Raw genomic sequence first — 24,637 nt, forward strand, 5'->3', positions numbered from 1 at the left:
GGTTCCACCCTGACCGTTCACCTTGCTTCTTGAGGCTACCTCCTGATTTTTCACTTTTACTCCTCATTTTAAGAAGCCACCCCTGAATTTTCTGTTAATTACTTCCATGGTAACTCAGTTAGACATGGGTGAATTTCCCAGGCCATACTTCACTTATTTTACCGTTTCATTTTAATATATGGATAGCACTTCTCTTCTTTCATATTTTCTAATTACATTAATTATTTAATATTGTTGTAGTGTTGTACAAGTTCCTAGTTTCTAGGAACATGTGGAAACTCTGTCTCCATGGTCAGGAGACTCTCTCACATGAATCATTCTGTGTTTTCTAGAGTTGGGGCTTATTTTCTTTCAGTTTACAGTTTTTATACTATAAAGATGAATGGAGAATTATTCTTCTGGCCCCTGGAGTAGGGTGGACAAAATGATTCAATTCAAGCATGTGCAGTACTCTAGTTGGTGATTCTAAATATATCAGCTTCAAAAAGTTGCGGCATCTCTAGTTCTTATAAGCAACATAAGCAGCCAGAATCAAAAGAAAATGAGAAAGGGAAAATAAGTGTGAAGAAAGAATGCTGGCAGCAGCCACTGATGGATCATTTATAAAAGTAATGTTTAGAGGTAGAGCACTGTCTAATTTTTTAAAGTTCACTAAGACTTGTTTGCTCGTATCTTCTGTTATCATAAAATATCACCCTGCTGCACAGCAAGCAGAATTTGATTTTTGTTCCATGAAAACAACTGCTTGACATGCAATATAAGTCTCTCACTTTAAAAGTTGTTTTACCACTTATCTCCAGGATGGTTATTTTACAATCCAATGTAAATGTAATAATGTAGGAATGTGTGGAATTGTCACCATTTTAGAAACAAGGATTCACAAGGGTATTATTTTACTACTACTAATGTAGTAACTTTTAGTATTAAAAATAACAAATCTTTAGTAGTAGAAAAATATTAGGCCTTTCGGTTTTGTTTACCAAGCAGCATTTCATGAGATCTCTAGCCTGTGCCATTACCCATGGAGGAAATTTTGGCTTTATAATTAAAAATGCTATGCATCGAACCTGTAACCACAACACTGTGTGCATAAGTAACACCAAGGGAATCTCCCATTCAATAGTTCACACTCCTTCATCTTCAATGGATCACAGTAAAATAGAGAGTAAATAGGACTTACCTAGAGAAACTCCTAAATTAACAATAGCTATCCTCAACCATCATTCATATGGTGGCCTCCCCCTCATTCCTCATGGCAAAAAGGTTGTTGTTGCCTTTGTCATGTTAATGCTATAAAAACAAAGTAACGACTCACACAGAAACTCAAGTTTTCAGAAAATGTGTGATTTTTGGAAAAGCAGCTTGGAAGTATTAAGAACCTCAATAATTAAATGTAGGCATTGAACCAGTTACAGATGCAAGAGTTCTTCATTCTGTGGAAGAGCCGATTTCCCTGGGAGTTTAATTCAAATACTCCTACAAACTTCACAGGCCTTGAGGACATCAGTTTCTTTTTGACAAGGCCTTACAATGTGTACCTCACTTTAATCTATTGTCAAAACCAAGGAACAAGATATTCAGGTGAGTGCACCCACTTCTTAAAAAGTTTTTTACTCAGCCATCTCTTTCACAAACAGTTTTGCCCAGAGGGAAGATGAGAGCAATATAAAAGGCTAAAGTTTAAAGAATTTGGTTTCCAGGGGATGAGAAAAAAAATCTATGCATGTGTCCCAGTAAAGTTTACTTATGAAAACCAGCTTCAGTCTGCTGGCATTAGCTTGTCAAATTGAGGTATTTTTTAAATAAAAAATATTGCATTAAATTATGTATTTATTGCCTGAGTTCTTTAGTATCTTCTTAAATTTTATGTACAATCTGAATGCCTTATTGTCCTGGTTCTGAGTTCCTGAAATGAGTTGTACACATTTTGAATTGTTTTCAGTGGTCACTTTTGAACCCCAAGTACTAATGATAGCTCATTCTCTCCTTCGTGACATAGACCCTTTGACCCCCTAATTCAAGTTGCTGGTATTAATTACAGATCCAGTTAAATCATAAGATACATGTCTTACATTTTTTTATTATTTAATAACATTGTGTTTATGGGAAATGTGTTTTAAGTTTCAAGTAATTATTTCTAAGATTTTTATTTTGGAAGATGTGGGAGGGAGAGGCTCAGGTTTACCTACAAAGGGCGGCTTATTTTCATTTCGAAGAGGTCTCCACAGTCATCTGAGGAATGCACAGTGTATTGTTGGTGACATTTCCTTAAATACAAATAAGTTTTTATGACATGCAAGTCACCATATTTTAGCAAGTTAATGCTTGTATCCATGTTGAAAATACAGTCCCAAGAGTATGTGTGGTTCCACCAGAAAAAAAATTTTAAATTTTTGGGAACCCCATTTGGGCCCTATATCAGTCAGGGTCAGTTGACAATTGTGGGGACAACTTTCCTTGCAAGTCCCCCCCGCCGTGTGCCACAGATGAGGGTAAACATGACTGAGACATGATCTGCTTGGGGAGGAGAAGTGGCCAGTTTCCCAGAGAAAAAAGGCCTTGAGCAGTGGCCAGTTTCTCGGGGGAAAAAGGTATTGAGCCCCCACCTACAAGGGCCTTTTATTTGGTTGTAATACACAGGAATACAGGGCAGCAAGGATCAAACAATAAATAGCATTCAAAGAAATCTGAGGGCTTAGTCCAAGTCAGAGTCTGTCAGGAAGAGTTTTAGGGTTTCTTGCTTGAACCCTTAACATATGAATGAAAGCACTCTTAGCAGAGCAGATTTCACAGGTTTATCAGGAAGTCTTTGTGATGCCAGATTTTCCCCCAGGACATGCTCTAGCAAGGCAAGGAGCTGCACCCCTCCCCTTCAGTTATTCAGGCTTAAGAGGATTAGAGCCAGGAAGTACTTCTCCCAGAGGACATGGGGACTCCGGCTTTGTCAAAGCCGGGGACAGAGTCCACTGCTTTTTGTTTCAGCAGCCCCCCAAGTCCTTCCATGATGGCCTCCCAAGTGGTCATCTCTGGCCTAGGTTGCCTCTCCTCTGTGAGGGGTATTATCCGTCATGGACTTCAGACCAAGCTTTGGTGGCAGGGAGAGGAAACTGAGGCAGCCTTTGCTACCAGAGACAAGCTTTGTCTCCTGTGGCTTGCATTCCAGAGGTCTTTGTTGGCTCTTAGCCACAGGGGGTCGACTTACAATTTCTAAAACCAGGAATAGTGGTCCACAACAGACAATGCTCCAAAGTATCTCTCATATCAGATGGTAACCTTCATAGGTCCCATTTCAGCTAAAATGGCTGAGTCTAGTCCTTGGAATGACTGCCTGAGGCCCTTCATGTTAACCTTTCCTATTTGTCCACATCACCCACAACATAGTATTGTTTTCCCTTATAGAATGCCTGAGAGATGGCTATGGGAACAGGGGTGAAGAATACAACTGGAGGTGCTGACAAGTAGTTCACACAAGGTGTGCAGGCTCTGGAGCCATCTCTTGCTGTTTCCAATGCCCATCTGTGTTAAATTGAGGGAAATGGTGATCAGTTCTGGTCAGAGTTCTTTGGGGATGGCAGACTCAGCAGTCAGTTACATTTAAGGATCTGGCAGTGGTTTGGGAGAGCCACACAAGGGCATTTTCCATCATGAGTAAGATTCCAGGGATGATTATTAAAGACAGAGATCATGAATGGATTCCTCACTCTTCCATACCTTTAGGAGGCGTTTCCTCTCCAAGTAGCAGGATTGGTGCTCTTCTTCTAATACTTTCCAATCCTCACGTCCCATTCCAGTAGTCGTAGTTTTATGTATTTTTAACCAGCACTTACTAGAAACCAGTTATTTCATCTGAAAGCATGAGTGCAAGAGAAAGAATAAAATTTTAATAAAATTCACCTAAAAGACACTTATTTTGTCCCTTACTTACTTTGTGGACCACAGTAGGGAGAGACTTGGCAACGATTGTACATGATCAAGATTTCATTTTCCTTATTATGCAGTATCATATAAAGCCATAGAGAGAATCCAGGTAACTGAACCAAAATTGTTTGCCACATTGTAGCTGAGTGGAAAACTGAAGCTTATAACCAGTCCAGCCTAGGATTGTATCTGGGGAAGAGAAAGAATCTTGTGTCCAAGAACAAGCAAGACAAAATACCAAATTTTCAAAATAGGTATGTATAAAACCCCACATTATTTATTCTAATCATTATGTAGAGGGTGACTGAGATGAGATATTTCCTCTTTAAAGACAGCTCCATTCATTCATGAAACCCTTACCAATGTGGGTGGACTAGGGATGTAGAGTCAAAAATTATTTGAGTGTATTTTGGGAGGGATACTTCAATACTAAATGATACAAAATGCCTGTTGATGTTAAAATATGTGGAAAGATTATCAAAAACACACATCGCCAGCTCATTGTTGAGTGGCCTTTGTGAAGAAAGATGCATCATTATCATATAGAAGATTGTCCAGAAAGCTGAACAGACAATAACAGATTAGTTTCAATAGTCATAATAAATGTGGCCCAAGTCAGCTGTTCACACTGCAACAACAGCACATAACATGACAAGTGTCAAATTTGGCATGGTCCTGCTAAATGGCTCTTAGAATGGTCAAAGTTCTGGTACAATCAGTATGTCCAGAATAAGCAGGGGCCATAATGTGCACCATGTTGTCATGAGACAAATAGACCAGCTTTTGGTAAGAGTCACAAATCTGGCACACTTTACTAACCTCTGCATCTAAAACAAGTTTGCATGCTTTGTGTTCAGGCTAGGTTTCATTGTCATGTTTGGTACAATTATGAATATAGGCAGTAGTGCTGATAATCTGGGTATAGAAGTCTCTTGATTAGATACTCGACTCTATAACTAGAGTTAAGTTTCAGATACAACTTTTCAGATAAAGGTGCCCTTACTATGAGCATCTATGTGAATGATCCAGAGAATCTGATTAGTAGCCATGATTTGTATATACCATATATTAATACATCTCCCAAGATTGGTGTCTTTAATATACCAGTCTGGAGTTTTCCAAGTGAGAGACAAAGCAAGAACCCAACCTTCTGGGCAATAGCTCAAGAGTCAGTGAAAATACTCATATATTAAAAACCTAATGCCCAAGATGATGGTATTAGGAGGTGGGAAGGAGGGGATGGCATTTGCTCATGAGGGCAGATACTTCCAGAAAGAGATTAGTGTCCTATCAGAAGAAACCACAGAAAGCTAGCTGCCCTTCCCATTATGCAAGGACACAGCAGGAAGTTGGCAGTTTACAACTTGGAAGAGAGTGATCAGTAGAACCTGACCATGCTGGAACCTTAACCCTGAACCTCCAGCATTTGGAACTGAGAAATAGCTGTTTGTTGTTTATAAACTACCCAGTCTGTGATATTTCATTGTCAGCCTAGAAGAACTAAGGCAAGGCCCTTCCAGGTTTTTAATTGAGCTTAGAGGTTCTTTCCCTCTACCCATCCGAAATTCTGAACTGAATTTATAACCTCATGTCAATCAGTTTAACAATAGGCTAAGTGACTTAGAGGAGACCAATCTTGGGTTTGTTGTAGGCCCCTTCCTTACAGCTAGACCTTGTCTCCAAAGCACTTTGAGACTAGGCGAGAATTCACTCCACTTTTTTTTGCCTAGTCCCTGTCCTTTTTCCATTGACTCAGAACTCAGTAAATGTCTCCTACTGAAAAGTCACTATGTGTCTGGGCTAGGGGCAGATTGTACTTCCCAAAGATGACCACAACTGTACACCCCATGCTATGTGTCCCACATACACTAGAATATTACTAGTCTTTCCATTGAGAGTTGGGATCTATGTCCCTTCCCCTTGAAATTACACAGGATTTTCTTTTGCCCAATAGAGTATGACAAAAGCAACATAATGTGACTTCCAAGTTTAGCTCATAATAGGTGATTCAGCTCCTGCTTTTCTCGCTGGAATTCTCTCACTTTTACATCCTTCATCTTCCATGTTAACAGTTCAATTGCCCTGACAATACCAAGCTGTGAAGAAGCCCAAGACATTCCATGGAAATTACATAGAGAAGTTCACACACACACACTGAGGAAGAGAATGAGAGAGAGAGGGATGGATCCATCTCGCCCTCAGTTATTCCTTCCCATTACTGATCCAGCCCCAGTCACATCTTATTACAACCTCTTCAGAGATGACTCTTTGTTAGCATTACCCAGCTTATACTATCTAGAATTCATGCCCCACAAATATTATAAGAAAATTAAATGATTTTTTGTTGTTTTAAATCTAAATTTAAGACTAAAGTTTGGATGACTTGTTTTAGAGAAATGTATAACCAGAACATCTAGTTTCTAGTCTGTAATTCTGGAAACATAAGATGGTCCACATCTCTGCTGTTTCTTTATTCCCCTGTGAAATCTGTCTACTAGGGTCAATGGAAACAATTTGTGCCAATATCCTGCAAATTTTCAAATTAAATTATTTTTATATGATAAAATAGCTGGCAATTATTAATTTCTTTCAATGGGTTTTTCCTCTCTCTAGAAGTTGCACTTGGTTTCCAGTGTTTCTGTTGGTCTCTGATGTCTTTAAAAATACACTTTTTTGCATTTATTATTTTTTTCTAGTGACTAGTGTTTTGTCCTGTAAATACATAATTCATCCTGCTCTCACTTCCTATTCCCATTTCCAGCTTAGTTTTTCTATTATATCTGTCACTATTTAGTATAAAACATGCACATACACACACATACACATAGACACAATGTTTTGTTGTTTGTTAGAATACTGGTCAGTATAGAATCTAGAATTTTCTGCCTACAAAATAAAGTTATGTATATTCTATTTCTAGTATTCAGTGGTGGATATTTTATGTTTTTTTCTAAATTTCTAATAGTAAATTTCTCTACCATTTCACAGTGCTATGGAACTAGGTAACACAATTGGTCATACCAAAAATGAAACAGATGCTTTCAAAAAGGCTGCTCACATCTCAATGGCCCAAATTGGACCACACGCCCATACACTGACCAACCAACATAGTATATCCTAGATGTATTATTGATATAAATAAGTTAGCACCCACCCTGAATTTGGGGATAGTACAGTAACAAGGATTTGGGAGTTCTATTTAAATAGGGGAGGATATGTACCAGTTAGTATTCTTAATATAAAACAATATAAAATAATTTCTACTGAAAAATTATTAGACTGCTATCAGAGGGTTCATAGAATATATTACCTAGCTAACCAGCTGTAGAAGTGGAATGGGGCACAAGTTAAGGAAACACCATAAATCCAAGAATCTGCTTAAGGTTGACTTCACCTACTAGAAATTTACTGTAATACAGAAGATCTAGACATTCCGGAACTGCTTACTTAGTGTTTTCTGGGTCCCTATTCATTCCAAATGAATCCTGATTCATTGGAGATGCATATTGTCCTCAGTTAGTGTTTTATGTTTGAAAGCCAGGGCCTATAACCAACATTCCCTGTATATGTCCAGACTAGTCAGATGCTGCATAGGAAGAGAAGAAAGCTCAGCTGCCATATGTCCTCTCCTCCTCTGTGCAATGTTAGTTATGCCCCTGTACTTTCTAATATAAAGTATATTTCAGTGTTTATCATACACATCCATTGCATTCCCTACCAAACTCAGTTGTGTTGCAGACCCTGATGACCATGGCCAAATTACACCTGTTGTTGCTGTGGTAAATTTCCACAAATTTAGCAGTTTAAAACAATTAAAATTCATTTATTTCAGTGTTGTATGACAGGAGTATGCCATGGTTCTCTCCCAGCTGCACACCGTTTTGGAGGCCCTAGCAGAGAATCCTCCAATGACATAAACTTTTTTCCCCCTGTGGTGTCAAATATCTCTCTGGCTGACTACAACCAGGAAAGTGTCTCTATTTTTATTTGATTGGACCCATTTTACCAATCCAGAATAGTTTCCCCATACTAAGATTCTTAACCTTCTTTACACTTTTAAAGTCCTTCTTGCTATATAGGGTTTAATGGGGGAACACATTTGTAGGATCTGTGGGCATTTTGGGGCAGGAGACATTACTCATTCTCTCTTTATCCTCTCTCTTCCACATGAGTACTTGCTTTATTGCTGACACAGGTAAATCTGAAGATAGTGACAGATTCTGGCAGAAGGTTGGGTTTCAGGGCTAGAACTCCACCTCTCAGGTGGAGAAGGTCACACTCTGAATGTACCCCTGTTATCACTGCCTTATACCGTACATGAATGAAGCCCTGTGCATGGTGAGGGGAGTGTGTCTTCAGCCATGTGCATGGTGAGGGGAGTGTGTGTCCACCACTTGGGCATCACCTTGGGCACCACCTGAAGGTGGGGATCAGGGTCACCTGGAGGTTACAGTCCCACTGCAACTTGAGGGATGCAAGCAGTTTTAGGACAGTGCACAGGCTTGGCACTGGTCTCAGGTGCTGATGATGTAGTAGAAGGCACATGCCTGAAAAATAATTATTCATCCACCAGGAGAACAGGGCTCCTACCTAGGCCAAGTGGGAAGAGGCTGGAGAGAGGAAGGCTGGTTGGGGCTGCAGCTCCACATGGTTGGCTGCTGATGGGCCTCGAAGGAACCGAGGACTTTCTCGATAGAGATAGTTGATCGCCATTGTCACCGGTATGGCTCTGGGAGCTGAGTGGCCTACTGTCCCCATCAGCCAGCCCCTCTAATTTTGGCAGCAGTCACTGGAGTGTCTTTGAGAGTGAAAGTTCCAGGGTTGAGGAGGGCCAGGGATTTCTGGATACAACCTGGAGGCCCTGTCAGCTTGGCCTGCCTTGGGGACATGGGGTATCAACACAGGCTCCTTCAATAATCTCATATGTTGCAGGTAGACCAGGCCATCAAGGAGATTGTGGGTAGTGGATAGCTGTGAAGGAAATAGTCTGCATGCCATGTTTATGGCAGATTCCTGCAGGCACTACAGGAACATGGTGCGCTTGAGCAGCAGCAGCCCATAGTTCGGGGGCAGGGCCATGATGCTCAGCCTTTTCAGTGGGCTCAGGTCTGCTCTCCCTAGTCCTCACTTCACATCAGCCTTGATGCAGCCACTCATGCTGGTTTGGGGGAACACTGTACTCATTTTGGGTAAGATGAGCTTGTGAATCCTCTCCTCCCTGGTGTGCCTATGTGCTTGCCAGCTTGCATGCACTGCAGCAGACTGTTGACACTGGGGATACTGTTTGTGTCCATGTGAGTCACCAGCACTGTGTCTACTGAGTCCAGGTGCTGCACCAGCTTCCAGAAGCTCAACTTGGGGTTTGAGCTGCCATTAATCAGTACTGTGAAGTAGAGGATGGGGCTGCCTGGGAAGATGAATCAGCAAGGGCAGGTGAGCCTGAGGAAGCCCATGGAGGCATGTGGTTTGAGCTGCTGGAAGGAGGATAGCTACTCCAGCAGCTGTGCCATGTGCTCTATCTGGCACAGGCCCTCTGATGCTGGCAGCTGTATGCTTCCTGCCCAGGGTGTGTAGGACCAGTATAAACTTGGGCAGGTGGTTGTTTTCTGGACCAGGTTAGACAAAGGGGTGGGGTGAAGCAGTCACTTTCTTTGTTTCTTGGAAGACATTAGCACAAATGTTTTTGTTCTCACTTCTACCCCATCCCACCACCTCCTGATCCTGCTTCACTCCCCACCTACCATCACAATTGTCTCTCTTGAATACCTGGCAGTGTTTTTTTGGAATCATTACTGGGACCATTGGAGCCAGGCTGGGTTTCATGAGAAGTAGCTGATCCTACTGTTATAGAAAGTCATAAACCTGGCCGCCATGAAGGTGGGGTAGTTGCATGAATTATTGTTAGACTGGATCATTGGGAACTGACAGAGGACTGTAAAGAAGAAAACTAAGTTAAGGTCAATGTCTGTACTGGTATCACAGCCATTGGACAGCTTAACCAGCCAGCAATGTACCAAAATGAAGTGCAGGGGCTCCTCTTGTCTTTGTACTGATGTACTTCATGTCAGGCAAATCCTGCGTCCTAATGCTTCTAAGATTTTTTGCCTGCATGCTTCTATTACTTTTTGTGATCCATACCTGATATAAACCTGGATGCTGCAAGTAATGAGTGTTTAAATCTTGAGAATAACTTAGCTTTCTGTGTGGAACCTCTCAAGTTGCAGATATAGGGAACATAATTTAGCTCTGATTTTGCCTTATAATCACAAATTTTTAGATTCAGAGAGAGTAAATTACAAATTTGAAAGTGGCACTTGCAGCAAAAAGGAACTTATTGATAATGACACTGTAATCAGGGCTCTGGGTTTTATATGGCTATCTTTGCATCAAGATATTGTGAAATTCTTCAAAGGGCTCAATATTGCCAAAGGAGATTCAGTGCTGTGTCTGAACACCCAGGGTTGAAGGAATGAAGACCCTGTTAGGCTCTTGTTAGGATCTTTAAATGAGGAGCACAGACACCTAGCACTATAGAAGCACAAACATTACATAGAAACTCAGTTCATTGAGGTTTACAAAGAAACAGGTAAAGATTATATTCAAGTTGGTAGTGGTGCCTCCAGTGAGGTGTCCCAGTTTTTCTCCAAGGAAATCCACATGTGGATTTCTCTTTCATGACCTCAGCTGGTAACGTGGTGGCCTTGTTTGGACAACATTACCCCGACACTAGGGAGAAAAAGACATCCTCCTTGTCACCTAACCAACAAGGGGATACTTTGTCCTCTTTGCTTGTGAAGCATATACATGGAACATAATGAGGAAGAAAGCACAAGGACCTTGAGTTGTTCAGGAGCATAGCAATGGAAGTTCAGCAGGCTCTGAATCAATTTTCCTCAGCCTTTCTCATTCCACTCCAATCCTTCCTGTTATTCTAGTGCAACCTCAACAATTTTGCCCCCTACAAATGTTAGAGACTGTGTGGTCTCTTTCCTGTAGTTGAAGTCCTTCCTGTGCAGACATAATTGAGGGCATGTTGGATTCTCTGGGGAAGTTTTTCATGGAGATTCAAACTTACAACATTCACACTGTATTGAATAACCAGGGCCACCTATTAGGAGATGCCTTTATCCAGGTGAAGTCTGTACAGAAAGCATTTATGGCTGCACAGAAGTGTTTTTAAAAATAAAAACAAAAATATAAACATGACGGAGAGATATATGTTCAAGTCTTTCAATATTCCTCTTAGGAGATGGGGGCACTACTTTTGTTTATATTCACCAGTTTGTTATTTAATAAGTGATATGGTAAAGGACACAGACAAACAGCCAGATGAAGAGTAACGTAAGTTCCTGAGCAGAAGAGCTTTGTCCCTGTTGAGTTGGGGTATGCCATACTTCCTGGCACATGGAGTGTTTACCAACTCAGAAGGTCTTCAAACCCCATACTATGAGGGTTTTTATGGACCCTTCATCACATAGGCATGATGAATTATCAATTTCATTTATAGCCCCTCTCCTTTCTCATGGGAACAAGAGGGGAATCTGAAAGTCCCAACTTTCTAACCATGCCTTGGCCTTCTTTTGACCAGCCCCTGTCTAGGATCTTATCAAGAATCACTGCATTAGAACATAATACAACCCAGGAAAACCCAAGGGAAACAGGAATTCAGTGTTTGGTGCTCTTACCATTCAAGAATTACAAAGGTCTTAGTAGCTCCACATCAGCAACTGGGATCAAAGTCTAAATGTTAAAAGATTCTCCTAGCATCCTAGTTACAAGGAGACTTAAGAGCTGAATCAGAAACAGGGGCCAATATATAATAAAATAAGATATATTAAAAAATATATCTTGTTATAATATTATATATAATAAGATATGCATCTTATTATTATAAGAATCTATATGAATATGTCTGTGTGTGTGTATTTCTTATTACTTCACACCAGGGTAATCTGAGTCCATTTTGGTCTATCCTTCACCTCACCTTCATTCCCTCCCCTACTTCATGACTTATCTGCTTGAACCAAAGGCCTAGGCTGTTGAGGTTTTTCTAAATGAAGCTGCAGCTTTGGGGCCAAGAGGCAGAGCCAGGATGCCTATACTAGTTTTCAGTTCCTGCCTAACAAATTATCTATCTGGTGCCTAAAGAAGATCCACTTGTTAGTTCACTGGTCTATAGATCATAGGCCAGGCAGGACTGACTGTGTTCTCTTAAAAGGTCTCATAATCAAAGTGTCATAATCAAACCATTGGCCAGGCTGGGTCTTATCTAGAGGTTCTGGACAAGAACACTTCCAGGCTCATTCCATCTGTTGGTAGAATTCAGTTCCATGCGGTTGTAAGATGAGGTCCTCATTTTCTTGCTGGCCATCGGCTGAGGATCACTCTCAGTTCCCAAAGACCACTCTGGTCCTTTCATGTGACCTCCTCTGCCTTCAAGCCAGAAATGGCATATGGACATCTGCACATGTCACTCTGTTGGCCCCAGTATCACAGCATTTCATCCAAAGTCAGGAGAGGTGGAACTTGAACTCAGCCTATTTTTCCAAAATACCAAAGCGACAGAGTCTGCCAAGCTCTCTCTTGGGCAGCCGCCAGAGCCTGTCTGCTACATTCCCCTGGAAAAGGGTGCATTTACCATCACAAGCAGTCTCTGGTCCACCCAGATGAGGAAAATCAAGTTTTTCTCTTTGTTGTTGTTGTTCATTTAAGCCATCAAATTCAGTAGTAACAAGAGCAATCCATATTTGGTTCTAAAATTACTGGCAGTGATATAGGGTGCAGCCAGGAGGGGGCAAAAAAAAGATTTGGAATGGTGTCCAGAATTCAAAGTGTATAGGAATATCGGAGAGACATATAAGACGTCCTCACCCCTTCCCCCACAGGTGTGAGTTGGGGGAAGGGACACATAAAGAAGGAACATGCAGGGCTGTTTTGTACAGCCATAGTTTTGCAGCTAACCTCTGGAATGGTAATTTAACATATCTATAACCTGTAACTGGTTTCATAGATGTGTTAAATAGCTGTGGCCTTGCTTTGGGCCAGGAAGGAGGGAGTGGCTTCTACCCAGGATGTAACTGGGGGCTTGTGCCCTGAGTTACAGGGCCTGCGTGAGAGCTTGGAATTGATTGGCTCCATGCAATGTGACCACACCTGCCCAGACTAATGATGGCAGCCCAGTAAAGCTGGGAGGATATAGGAGTCTGGCAGGTGTAACTGATTGTAGAAGGAGTCAGAAATAGGGCTGCAAAGGAGAATGGGCGCAGAGATTCAAACTGAGACGCAGCAGCCATTGGAGAGAGAGTCACGCGGTTTCAGCAAGGTAAGGGTTCCCTCTTGGCCAGGTGAAGGGAGAGCCATGCGGCTTTGGGCAGAGTGAGGACCTCCTCTTGGTGAGGTGAAAGAGGGAGCCATGTGGTTTTAGCAGAGTACAGACCCCCTCTTTCCCAGGTGAAAGGGAAAACCACATGGCTTTATCAGAATGGAGATCCCTGCAGCCAGGTGAAGAAGAAAGCCACATGCTTTTGGTGGAGTGCGGACCCCTGCAGCTTTGGTAGAAGAGGCCCACGCAGCTTTGGGGTGCCCCCTTTGGCCGCAGGGCCTGGAAAGCAGGAGAGACTTTGACTGGAACTGGGTACAAAGAACTCTTGCCAGTGGACCAATATCACAGTACTTTGGATTAACTAGAGTTCCTGCCTGACACAGCTGACGATACCAGTGACCTGAAAAACAAACGTGTGCTCTTTTCCTGATTTATGGTACCCGGAGTTGGGACAGTGGGAGAAGGGAGAGCTGTGTGTGTGTATAGGTGTATACCCTAAAGGACTTTGACATTTTAGTAGAGGCATTAGGACTAATTAGCATTAAATAAACATTTTGTTTCATTTTCACAAATCTCTGGCATTGAGAGATGTCTTTCCAATTGGCAGCGGACAGAAGAGCCCAGTAGATATTAGTATTCTGTCCTTGGGAGGGGCCCCTGTTCTGTAGCAGCTTTTGGCATCCCTAGGTGGGCCAAATATTGCCCCCCCCTTGGACCTCTTGTTCAGTAACAGCAGCACAAGAAATAGTTTACTTCTCATAACAAGAAAAACTTAGGTTTGTGCCTTACTCTTGAAACAAAAAAGAACAATTAATATAATGTTTAATTTTTTAAATAAATCACTTATTTCATGAACCTCCTTTTCCCTCCTGCTGGGGAACAGCAGACTAAAAGCCAGTTTTGCCAGGGCTTAGGGTCCTCCACCTATCCTGGTGCCCTTTGTCTCCGTACAGCCCTGCAACTTTAAATCTGACCTGAAGTTGCCCTTTATCACTCTAGCACAACAGAGCCAGAGGGTAGGCCTAATGACTCCAGACTGAGACCAGAAGGCTCCTGAATGCTCCTTTGCCTTCTCTGGGAGAGATAAATGCTGACTCTGCTCTGAAAGCACCCAGCTGTAAAGTTTGCCCCTCCAGCTGCTGCAGATGAGGGGAACTGAGGAGTCCTTCTGCACTGGAGATTTTGTCCCCCACATTCCAGCTCCCACACCTTTGCACTCTGCCAGGCTACAGCCTATGCCTGCAGAACATTTTATTATCTTGCCAACACAGAAGCTAGCTGCTGGGCCATAAGGAAAACACATCAACTAAGAAGACGTGGAAGTGCTAGTTCTGTTCTTCATTTTGAGAAGCACATGGCTCTGGGTCCTGACAGAAGGGCCAGCACAATCTAGCCAGAACATGATGTCATGAGTCCAGTTGTGGACAATGGCATGGTGACTCCAGGTGCCAGTGAGGATCCCCATGAGTCTGCTGCCTTCACAGTTCTGGGGCCAACCAACACAGAGTATGACGGACATTCACACAGAGGATCTGCCAACCCTAGAAAGCACAGTCCATACCCAGGAAGAAAGCCAGAGCACCACCACCCCAAATGTGGTGACCAGTCACCCAATGGAGAAAGTGTGTGGGGAGACACAAACAAGGTTGAGAAATACATTGTGGACACAGTGACATGAGGGAGGTTCTTACTAGCTTTTGTGTTCATTGATGGGATCATCACTGTTGTGCAAAAAGTGTTGGGAAGGCTCTCACACTAAAGAGAATTGTGTTATTCTGCTGATATGTTTAAAAAAGAGTTTACAACTTCCCTTGTCCCTGAGCCTGTGAAAGAAGGTGATCCATGGAAGTACTTGGACACTCCACCTAAAATCCACAGAAATCACTCCATGAATCATTCCACTTGCCCAAAGTAACCAAAGGAAATAATTTATAAGACTTGTTCCTCTAAGTATTTGTCGTTTAAAAAGTGTTTTAAATATAAAAATTTTAAAGATGTTTTAAAAAAACAAAGGTTGTAGAAAATGGGACAAACTGTCAACGGATTAGTAACTAAGATAAGTAGTGTAATTCAATCAGTTAGAAACTGTAATCATGTCTTTGTTTGATCCATTCTTTTAATGTTAAAACACAAAGGAATCTGGAAATATGTATATCAATGGAGTCTTGGGTCTAGTGCTATGTTGGTAAGTTACATAAGCATCCTGTAATTTCTGATCTTTTAAATAGTCACATTCTAGTCTAGTTCGTTCTATTTTTAAGGCCTAATTTGGTGTGAATAATCAAGTAGAAAATCTAAATTTGAATAATATGTAATGAGCAGCTGATTTTCACTGGTCTAGATAAGTCCTTAAAAGCATCCTTTTTAGATTTCAGATAGGAAGCCTTTACTTAGAAGAAGGCACTTTGTTTCTCACAAAGGCCACCAGGCAGCCTCTAGGTTTGCTTTGCTACCTTCTCCAGAAATGGTTTGATGACTTTAAGGTTTGCGCCTATCTGCCCCCTCTGCTTCCCTCAGATGATGGAGAACCAGAACTAAGGAGATGGCCTTTATTTCTTATGATGCAGTCCTACAGATTCCTTTTTTCAGGAATATGGAGATTTTAGCTCTGTATGCCAAAGAAACTTCTGGATGTCCAATACTGCCAGAGACTTAAGGGTTCCAAAAACCAAAAACCAGTGTCCCCAAAGGGAAAAAAAGTTCTAGTTGGCCTTCACGCGGGCAAGAGAACTTGCCCATGCAATTTTTCTAACATTGATTTTCTGCTTCAGAGGAAAGATATGGGGAGCAAAAGTAATAATATAAAATACCAATTTTTTATTTATTGTTGTTCAATTACAGTTTCCCCCTTGCCCCCATTACTCTCCCCTGCCCTACACACTCCCCACCTTCCACTTTCAATCCTCCTCCCCCACCCCACTGTCTTCATCCATGGGTCCTTTATATATGTTCCTTGACTTGACCCTTCCCCTTCTTTCTCCCATTAAAGAAACATCTGGATTTACAGTTTTATTTTAAAAACAAAAGCAATCCCCAGTCTTCATCGTATAGACAATGTATTTCTGTAGGATCATAGTTGAAAAGACCAAAATAAAGGAGTCCAAGCTGCCATTCTGAATTTATGTCATCCAACTTAGTTCACTTCTTTCTAAAGATCAATCAAATTATTTTTCCCAAACAAAAGTTTTTATAATGAATGGACGCTCTGTTATGATTGCAGTTATGAAATTCTTCTTTCCTCTCAAGTTGTTCTACAGGAAAAAGTAAGCTGAGAGTGGGGGAGCACGGCTTGCTCCTCCCAGTTTGGGAAGCCATGTACAGATGGGGTCTGAAACAGTGTGATCTGATGATGCTCAAGGCCAGCATAGGTTTCAGATTTGAACATCAACTGGTTGAGAGAAGGAAGTTTAGAAGAGCTTCATTTTATGAGCTGAAGTACAGAATCAGGAGTCAGAAATAACGTCCTTTCATTGCTTTTTTTCCATCTGTTCTTTTTTCCTCACTGAGAAAAATAAATATTTCAGGTGAACATATATTAGACATTTATTACCACAAAACTTAAAAAAATTAATATGTATGACCCATGGACATGAACAATGGTATGGAGATTGCCTGAGGGAGTGGGAGTTGCTGGGTGGAGGGGAAAAACTGTGGCAACTGTAATAGCATAATCAATAAAATATAATTAAAATGTGGAAATAATAAACAAAAACATATTAGAAGTATTCATTTGTTCAGTCATCTCTTCGAAAATGATTTAGTAAGAAAACTATCTGGTAGGCACTATGATTGCCTCTAGACAGGCATGAGAGAACAAGATAGAAACAAGCAACGCCTTCGGGGAACTTAGAGGCATTCAGTTTGGGGAGACATATTAAAATAATAATGTAATGCAGTATTTAGTAATTAAATAAACATTATACAAGAAACACAAAGGCAGATAAAACGGAGAGTTGTGGGAATGGACAGACATGTTATAGGGAGGATGATCAGGAATGGTTCTGGGAGCAGATGATGTGTAAGCTGACACTGGACGATGAGGAAAAGCTGGTCCTGAAAAAAATAAGGAAAAATTTCAGGAAGAGAAAAAAATCCAAAGCTTTGAGGAATGTCTTTGAACAGTAAGGCTGTGGCATCCTTGAAGAATTGAGAGAAGAGCTAAGTGGTTTAAACTAAGTGTGTGATGAGTGTGGAGAGACAGGGGACAGTCAGACATATGGAACCTCAAAGGCAGTAAAAATGTGTTTGACATATTATTTCTTGTACAAAATAGTGAGTCACTGAATGGTCAGCAAAGAAGTAAAATTTGAATGAGAAGAGATTAGGAGGGTATGTACTTTCAAGAGGAGATTCTTGTCAAAATTTATGTAAGACATAATGGTTCCCTGAGCTGAGGGCTTGCACTGAAAGTGTAGAAATATATGCCAACTTGACATAATCCTTATAGATAGGATTTATGGTGACCTTGGTATGGAGGGTGAAGAAAAGAAAAATTAAGATTAAATTTTTGAGTTGACTAATATTGTGGGAAAAAAACAGAATTTGTTTTCTCTTTTAGGAAGAGTATGTTTACCATGCAAGGCTTGTTTTGTGGTTATCAGTGATGGAAAGGTTAGTAGGGTCAAGACTAAGCAAGACTCAGCAAGAGATGGGGGATTTTATTTATCTGAAAATAAATAAATTTATTTTCAGAAGGTGGTTTGAAAGGTGTGTTAGTGTCAAACAGGTAATAGAGATTTTCCAGTAGGGTATTCAAGATGTAGTGTTTTTGAAAATTTTATATTCTTTCTCTAAATGATGAAATGCAGTACTGTTTCACTATGGCAATACGGAAATCCCCTGAGTAATTGTGTGTTTGTGGTAATATTTCTAATATGTAAAAAAAGGTAAGGAAGAGGAAAAGATTATTTCTGAGTCATGGGGATATATATATATTATATATAATATATATGTGTGTGTGTGTATACATACAGGCACACATATAGTAGTGGTGATACACATATATATCTATTATTTTATTTAAAATGTTTTACAGAGTGAATGCTTATTACTTTACAACTTAAAGTAATAGTAGTTTTAATATATTAACTAAAGAAAGTGTTCCAAAGTATGCTGGCTTCGTGGAAAATAAAATAATTGTTATAGATAAATATAAATTTCACAATTAGCACCACAGACATGATTTTTTCTACAGCCAGTGTACCCTAGAGGGTACAAAGTATCCTGTTTGCTGGGACCATATCAACACACTGGCAGACCTGCCCACTCACTGCCTGCTTGCCGGCCTCCTGGCGTTCAAAGGCCTGAGCTCCGTGTCAAGGGACCCAGTGATTCTTACTCCCTCTTATGAGCTCTTTTTCCTTATCACCTCCTCTGAATTATCTAATTATTATCCTAATCCTTGTGACAGAAACTGCTATTTACCTATTCTTTATTGATTCTCATCTTCCTCACAAACAGAAAGCAGATTTTCTTGTGAGTGGAATATGTCTGGCAAAGAAAACTGCCTTTTCCAGTTTCTCGTACAAACAGGGGTAGCCTGTACCTAAGTCCCGGCCAATTAGCTCTAACAGTAGTTTTTCTTCATGAAAATTGAAACTTCAAAAGAAGAAGGGCTTGAAGTCAACTGGCATATGTCATTTTGCCTTTCCTTTTTCTCACTGCATGGAAAGCAAATGGTAAGGTGAGAGACTTAGTGACTATCTGAAAAGCATGAGATTACTGTGAGGATGGAAGCTTAAGGATGGTAGAGCACACATAGGGAAGCTAGCAGGCAGTCAATTACTTCACTGAGCTGGCCTGAAAAGCCAGCTCTACACATCATTATTTGAGAAATATGAGTCTTTATCTTATTTTAAGCTTTATTTTCTTGTTTCTGTTACTCAGAGTCTAACACATTGATACATCACTCTGAGAGAGGTCACTCAGTTAAAAATTGCTCTGATTATAGGTTCACAGAATCCTGTAATTTTCCAGTGTGACCCTTTATGGTTTGTAAGCTTACTTATTTCAACTACCACCATCGTTAGGAAAGAAGGGTTGCCAGTTATTGTAGTTGCCAGAACTCCGAGGAAATTAAATCCTAAGCCATATGCTCCATACTTCCTTATGAAAAGTATGAGGGAATAATAAAAAGCTACAAAAAGGTTGAAGAATGCAATAAATAAGCATGAATGGTAGAATACTTTTTTTATGAAACTCCTATTCATGAAATATTTACATCCATTAAATCATGTTAGGGACCTCTATCCATGTTCTTTGACTTGCTCCTTCCCCTTCTTTCCTGTTATGCTCCTCCCTCCACCCCTCTGGTCACTGTTAGTTTGTCCCTCTTTTCTGTGTCTCTGGTACTGTTTTTGCTTGTTTGTTTGTTTTGTAGACTAGGTTCCATGTGTAGGTGAGCAGGGTAGGGGGCAGGGTGGAGCAGGAGAGAGCAATGGGGAAAAATGTGGGACAACTGTAACTGAACAATGATAAAACAAAAAATAAATAAATAATAAAACAAAAATATGTGAAAAAGAAAACATCATTTTTGATGTATTCTTGAAACTGTGTGAGACACTAAATCGTAGTTAGGAGTTGCCCTAAACACTCCAGGAAGTTTAACCCTTCTGGATTTCACTCATTAAAACTGTATTCTACCTCTACTCATGTGAGAGTCAAAAACGCATCCTGACAGCTCAGGACATGTCCTGCTGCCCCCTCTCTCACTGCTTTCTACTGCACCTCCCCTGTTGAAAACCACTGGATCAGGGAGATTCCAAAACAACCCTGGCTTTCATTTATTCTTCCATTTCATTGCTTCACATTCAGATCTCTATTTATCACTACTGATTTAAAGTATTCAAGTGAGGTAAACCTAATTTTTCTCTCATAATGAAATTCTGTCCATTCAACCATTCTTCCTCTCTTGATTTCCATGAAATATGTTGGAACAAAATAGCATACATTTTGAGAAGTAACATATTAGTGAAATAGTTATGGTGCTATGAAGAAAACTACAGGGAATTTTAGGTGAGATCTACTACTAACTTGCTACAAACCTCTTAGGTTTTTTATTCATCGGTGAAGTATGGTCCACAATATTTCCAATTTCTACCATGATAGAGTTATTAAAGTTACATAGGTTAATATGTCAATAATCATTTTACATGAAACACTAGGAGAGAGATTCTTATTTAAAATTTACTAAAGTTAATGTCTACATATTCATGTATTTATGAATATATTTCTTGAGGTTCAAAGAATCAGATCATTACGTTCTGGTTAGTTATATCAGACATTCAATAATAAAAATTATGAGTAGTCTGTTGTCTCATATTTATATTTATAGTTATATTTATATTTAAAGTGACTCTGGAAAAATTACAGATATTTATAATGATTTCCCACCTGAATCACAACTCCTTTCCAATCATACTTTTGAAGCATGGTTGGTATGGTTTTCATTTTCAAAAAAGAAAACACATACATATTCAACAAACACTTAAGCAGCATATACTTTGTGCCACTGTTTACTAGTATCAAGTAATTTAATCTATCTAACAAATTTATATTAAACACTATTACTTATTAAAGTTTGTATGGCTGTTAGGTATTGGAATCTAGATTGTAATTCAGGTGGCCTGACTAAGGGGTTCACATTCTTAATTGTTAACAGTACAAAGAATATATATATTTTATTTAAAAATATTTTTGATAAAATAGTTTTTCTAAAGTGAATTTCAAATGGTATTTCAAGTTATAAAAACAATTTCTTTTTTTTTTAGCTTTGCCACCTAGTAGTGCTAAGTGTTTAGTAGTTGCTTAGTCAAAATCATATTCTTTACCTTTTCCAAAAACAAATTTCTGAGTTGAAAATGTGTAATGGAAACTCCAAATTATAAATGCTCTACTTGTTTTTCTGTTGCTATTTGTCACAATAGTAGAAGTTCACATTTTATCATATGTATACTATGCAACATTGTGGCAGGAAAGGGTATGAGATAAAGGAAACATGGAAAATATTTATCATTTATAAAGTATTATGTTTTTAATTAGATACTGTATAAAGTGCTATAGATAATCTTTCCCTAATGACTCATGCCACTAAACTATGGGAAACCCTAAGATTAAATTAAATTGTGAAAATGTTATAACATTATAAATAAAACATTTTCATACTTTTATATAACACACATTTAAATGAAATGCACCATGATAAAAAACATTCTCATAGAGTAGCATCATTAATAAATTTGATAGCTTCAGTGTTTATATATGTACAATATGATGTTAAAGCAAATATTATTTTCCTTATTTTCTACAAAAATTTACTTTCAGAATATAAGTTGAAGGCATGGAGTCTCTTTGTTTAATGCTAGCTAATATATACAATGTTAAGATTAGTATTTCCTGTTACACTAAATCTTTTTTTTTCTTTACCATGCCAAAATGAATGTTTTCTAATTTCTATAATTGCATTTTCAAGTACTATATAATTTTAACTATCCTCATTTTGGTCATTTTAAAAATTAAAGTTAATATATAAAATGAAAGTCCCACATAGTTTGCAATACTATTTCATATAGTAAATTTATATATTTAATATACCATTTTCTTTTCCAAATAATTATATCTGTTTCTTCTTCCTTGATATGGTTCTTGACATATAACTGATAACAATAACATGAGTCTTTTAAAAAGACTTTAAAGTAAAAAATAATTATGTGAACATGAAAACTATGTTTTAAATGACTTAAAAATTCTTTATGCACACACAGAGCAGAAAATTTAAAATATATACTTATATGTATTATAATGTTCTATTACATTATTTCAAACTGTTCCCTACTTAAAAGAGCTGGAAAAATTCCTAAAAGATAATTAGTTTATTTCTCATTATGTTAAACATGTTTTATAATGATAAATTATTAATGAATGATATCAGTTAGAGAAGAAAATTTATCTAGCTTTTTGTTGCATTTTTATTATTTTATTTCATTTTAATTTTTATTATGTTTGTTACATTATTTTAGTCCTTCATATTCTCTGATCCTCTGCACTCATATCCTTGATTGCAATCACCACACTGTTGTCCATGTCCATGACTTGTTTTTCCTTTTTTGCTCAATTGCACCACCCCCTAACCTCTACCCCCTTAGCTCACATCCTGCTCTCCATTCTATGAGTCTTTCTCTATTTTCTTTGTTAGTTCAGTTTGTTCAGTAGATTCCATATATGAGTGAAAATAATACAGCATTTCTCTTTTTCTGACTGGCTTATTTCACTGAGCATAATGTTCCAGGTCCATCCATGTTGTCACACAAGGTAAAATATTTATTCCTTTTCACATCCAAGTAGTATTCCATGGTGTCAATGTCCCATACTTGTTTTATCTACTCATCTACTGATAGACACTTGGGCTGCTTCCATATCTTGGAGATTGTAAATAACAATAATGCTGCAATTAACATAGGAGTGCTTAACTTCTTCTGAATTAGTGTTCTCTTTTTTTTAAAAGACTGTAAATAGTTACAATTCTATATGTCTGTGAATTAGGTGGTATATAAATGAAACACATGCATGAAATAAAAATTTGTTACTGAACTTAAAGTTCCCAGATTTACATGCTTTTCATGTGGCAGTACATTTTTATGGTATATGAATATTTAATATCTTGCATGGTACTGAAATAGAACAGACATTAGTTTAAAAATACACACACACAAAAGGACAAGTATATGGTACAAACTTAGAAAATATTAGCCTTGATATGTTACATTCAATCTAGTAATTTACAGAGTTCTTCACATGTGTTCTTTGATCCACTCTGGGCCATTCTTTTTTTTTTTTTTTTTTGGTTATCCAAGTAACTTCCTTCCTTCCTGCCTTTAAATCTGTTTACAGATCACCTCCAAAGTGACCATTATTTGACCACCTTTTTAAAAAGTGACCACTTTGCCATATTTTATTTAACAAGATTTTTACTATTGAAAAAAAACAAGTATCAATTAGGCTCTTCACTCAAGTACCCCCTCTTATATTTCAGAATCACCTTGTGAAAAAATATTCATAAGAGAAATCATATTTCCGAAATTTTCTCTCAATTTTTCTCTCAACTGTTAAAAGCATCAATGGTAATTTCTTTAATAAATATCATAGTTTCTTTCAAAAAAAGATAGAAATGAAACAACATATACAGTTGTTTTCAACAAGAATTATAATTTGTGGTTCTGTGCAAAAAAATACTATTTGCACACTAGTATTTAGTATTTCCATATTTCTGAGTTTGGTTTCTATGTGTGTGTTTTTTGCACAAATTTTATATCTTCAAAATAATTAACACTTTTATCATTATAAGTTTATTTTGTCTCTAGTAGCATATTTTATTTTAAATCCTATTTTGATGGAATTAATTTAGTCATTTTTCAGGTCTTTTATGTCTTCTTCTTGCATGGTATATCTTCTTCTATTCTTATTTTCAACTTCTTTTTTCCTTGATAGGGATAGAATTTGGAGCTATGGCTTGACAGTCCCCCCACCCTTACACCTATTTATTGATATCACTCTATTGTCTTCTAACTTACAGTTTCAGACAAGGAGTTTTCTGTATTTTTAAAAAATGATCCTTTATGCATAATGGAAAATTTTTGCAGAATGCATAATATAATTATGCATAATAGCTTCCTTCAATGTTTTTTTCTTTATCATATGCTTGTAAGATCTGAATGTGATATATCTAGGTGTTTTTTTTTTGTTTGTTTGTTTTTTTGGTTCTTTTTTTACTGGTGGGGAGGAATTTATCCTCCTTAGCTTTCTCTGAGATTCTTGGATTTGTAGTTTGCTTTTTTGTCATTAATTTTGGAAAATCCTCATCCATTATGTCTTGAAATATTTATTTTTCTCTTTCATGGACTGAACTACACATATTACAATATTGATGTTGATTTATAGCTCTTATTAATTTTTATACAGTTTTGTCTGTCCCTACCTTTTCTTCACTGTGATTCAGTAATTTTTAATGACTCATCCTCAAGATCATTGATTCTTTTCTTGGATGTGTTGAGTCCACTGAAATACCTTTCAAAGACATTTTTCCCTATATTTTACATTTTCATACCATTTTATTTATTTTTTAAGTTTTCATCTCTTTTTAAAAATCACCAACATTCATATATTAATTATAGTTATTTTTAATTTCATCCGATAGCTTAATGTCCTTTTCTTGCCTGTGTATGGTTCTGATTATTGATTTGTATCCTTTGGAAGACCTCCTTTCTTTTGTCATTTATGTCTCTTTGTTGTTAAAGCCATGTGTCTGGTTTACAATAGTAGAGACTGAGGTAAATATTGTTATGTCTGAAAGTGTGTATTTCTTTGTTTCTGTTGAACTTTTAATGCATGGTGTTAAGTTTA

Source organism: Artibeus jamaicensis, unplaced genomic scaffold (assembly GCF_021234435.1).
Source record: "Artibeus jamaicensis isolate MK-2021 breed Jamaican fruit bat unplaced genomic scaffold, CSHL_Jam_final contig_388, whole genome shotgun sequence".
NCBI lineage: Eukaryota > Metazoa > Chordata > Mammalia > Chiroptera > Phyllostomidae > Artibeus > Artibeus jamaicensis.